This window comes from Dipodomys ordii, unplaced genomic scaffold (genome assembly GCF_000151885.1).
Source record: "Dipodomys ordii isolate 6190 unplaced genomic scaffold, Dord_2.0 Scaffold5, whole genome shotgun sequence".
Classification (NCBI taxonomy): Eukaryota; Metazoa; Chordata; class Mammalia; order Rodentia; family Heteromyidae; genus Dipodomys; species Dipodomys ordii.
Genome location: NW_012267221.1, coordinates 28,805,926 through 28,808,942, shown reverse-complemented (window position 1 = coordinate 28,808,942; position 3,017 = coordinate 28,805,926). Strand labels below are relative to the sequence as shown.

Here is a 3,017-nt window from a genome sequence, read left to right as displayed (position 1 = left end):
GTTTCTCTTATTTTCAATAACTAGTATATGTCTAGGACAAGTAGAAAAGGTCTAAAGCTATGTACCTATGACCATATGAGATGATGTTAAGCAAAATGAACCTCAAAATAGGGACACAAGTGGTTTTTCCTTTCTTCCTATTGTTTTTAACATATTCATAATGTACTATGTGATTTTTTTTGTTTCTTTTTTATGTTCTTCTCCCAGGGTATAACCCCTGTTTTCACTGAATTCACTGTATTTGTTTCTGGTGCCTTGAGTCTTGTGTATACATTTTTCTAATTGGAAGAGGGGAAGGGAAATAAGAAAATGCTCAAATAAGGATACAGGTTGACCCATTGTAACAATAAGATGTACAAGACACTATGTTGAAAACGATTTTTACAACTTTGGTGGAGGGGGTAGGCAGGAGCAGTTGGGGAGGTGAGAAAGGATGGTAGGGGAAAAACAAAGGAGGAAGTAAAAGTGCTTGATAGGAAATGTACTCACTACCTTACTCATGTAACTGTAATCCCTCTGTACAGTATTTTTACAATAAAAACATATAAAAATATTCTTCTTCTTCTTCTTCCTTTTTCAGATTGTTCCTGTCAGATGTTTTGTCATATTCATCAGAAAAGTAACCAACAGAGAAAATTGACACTAGAGAAATGTGGTACTTTCTGTGGCTAAATCTGACAATAGGGTTCATAAGGTATTTGAAGTCACACATAGAAGAAAAATTTTCAAGTTTGTCGATCCTAGCCAGGTGTCAGTGCCTCATACCTGTAATCTTAGATACTCAGAAATCTAAAATCTAAGGATCCAACTTAATATTGTGAGTCAGAGCCTGAGAAATCAGAATGTCTGTAGGAATGAATATAGTAAAAGCCAGGCTCATGAGGTTTCACACAAGAAAAGGTACTCTATCGGGAATCAGACTAGAGACCATTCATGTTACAAATTTTGTCCACATATTTATCTATGTTGTTTTAGAAAGGAAAGCTTCCCATTGTGAGACATTTCAGATATTGGTCACAACATACCAAAATTAGACTCTACTCATGGAATGCTTGAAGATATGAATGAGTAATCACATTTGATGAGTGTGAGAAGAGAATTTCTCCTATGCACCTGTTCACAAATGGAGGCTTAAGAAGAATTTAATGCAGTCACAGACCAATGTTTCTAATTCTTTCTCAAGCTAGTAGCAGACAGCAGGAGAAGAGAGATGGCAAGAGGCAGCTACAGGAGCAGGGCAGGGCAAGCCTGTGGAAAGGCCTGCAAAGAGGCCTGGGTAGAGGCCTGCAAAGAAGGAAGAAGGAAGGAAAAGGAACAGGAAAAGGAAAAGCCTTCCTGTTAGGCGATGTAATGCTTAGGAGCTTTGGAGGGTGGTGTTGGAGGTTTTCAGACAGAAGTTTGCAGACCAACCAAGGTCAGGGCTGCCCATTGGAGGCTCGGAGGTGTGGTGGTTGAGGCTGCTCTTGGTTCTGGGTAGATAGCCCAGGACAAGGTAGTCCCAGGCCCCTTTTCTGGTGTAAATAGTGTACATAAAATTCTTTTGTCACCTTTAATCATGGATTGTCTCACTCTCAGTCATCATAGAGTTACTTTTGAATAGTTTTAAAACTTTTTACTTATAGGGTTGTTTGAAATGGTTTAGATCACGAGATGGAATAATGTCTTAGTTGCAACACAAAATTTCCTGTACAAGCTCATGCATTGAATGTTTGTTTCCCAACCTGGCACTATTATTTTGGAATTTTTTAGAAACTTTAGGGGGTTTTGCCTAGTGAAAGAACTAGGTTACTAGGTGATGAAGGCTATCTTTCAGAGATATGTCTTGTTCTGTATTTTTATACCCCAATTAGTCCTCTGTTTCTAGAAAAGAACTGAAAGTTAAAAATACTTTAATGTAATAGAGAATTGTTAAGGAAACCTAGGCCTGATTTATTAAAATCTGGGGAACATAAAGGTACCCTTGTATTTAAGAAGAGAGTTCCTACAACATTAACAAATGGTTTAACTTTTAGGTTTTGTTAATATTAAAAAATAAAGTTTAAGCAAACAGTTTCGTGCCCAAGCTGTGAAACCATTAAAGACTGCTGTTTTCAACTCTGGCAGGCAATTACCTCCTTGTCTATACAATATATTGCCAGCTGATACCTTAAGCTATAATAGAGACTTCATAGTCTCTGCAAAACAGGTTTATCTCATTTTATCATTTATGATTTAATGTCTTCCATTCACTTGGTCTTGAAACCTCGAAAATAAGTGCTCAACATTTGGTAATGTCTATTCTTGATAGGCTTTTAGTCAAGCTATTTGTAAAAAATCTGAAAAAAATCCTGCACTCTCCCTAAAATCTTCAGGAAAAGGTTTGGGTGAGACTCAGTGCTGTGATGCTTGCTGTAATTACTAGGTTGAGTACTAAGGCTAAAAGAAAATATTTTTTGGGGGAAAATATATTACTAAGAACATTCTTGGCAACTGATGGATGAGTTTTAGATAAAAATTCATCTGCTAAACTTTAATCTAATTAGCTAAATTTCCTTTGAGGAGGCTTAAGGCACACCAAGAGGCTTGTCTCGCAGTACTACATTTCCCATCACACACTGGGCGGCCCTGTCGTCCTCACTATTCAAGGGGCTTTCGTCATTTCCTGCCGCGCAGCCGATGGATTCTGGATTTTGTAGTTCTCTCCCAGTTCTCTTTGGTCTCCGTCTTGATCGTGGGAGTGTGTGGCCATCTAGACTACTTCGAAAGTGGTATGATGATACGCTCTTACGGCTCCTTCACTAGTCTTATTTATCAAGCTCAACTTAGTGTGAGTGTTGGTTTCTCACGCTCCGCCTCTTTGCTGCTGCCGGTACCGGGAAGGGGAAGTGATGCACTTCCGGTGCCATGGCGGCGCGGTTGAGCTTTAGGTAATTATCGAACTCCGTCGACTCGCCGCCCTGGGCGAGCCGGATCCTGGGTGGCGGGTGGCCGCGGGCGGTGGGTCCGGGCGGCGGAGGGGCGTGGGCGCGGGCGCAGTG

At 40.1% G+C, this 3,017-nt stretch overlaps 1 protein-coding gene across 3 annotated transcripts in view; it reads left to right on the top strand.

The window, feature by feature from the left end:
- The first annotated feature begins 2,702 nt into the window (after window positions 1–2,702).
- Window positions 2,703–3,017, top strand: part of Cwc22 (CWC22 spliceosome-associated protein) — a 66,093-nt gene continuing 65,778 nt past the window's right edge. Inside the window, exon 1 of one of the 3 annotated variants that reach the window (XM_013029725.1) lies at window positions 2,703–2,747. The gene's annotated coding sequence lies outside the window, so the exon portion shown is untranslated. Of the gene's footprint in view, window positions 2,748–2,863; window positions 2,907–3,017 lie in introns of those variants that run through there. The other 2 variants (XM_013029718.1, XM_013029710.1) reach the window with 2 other exon arrangements.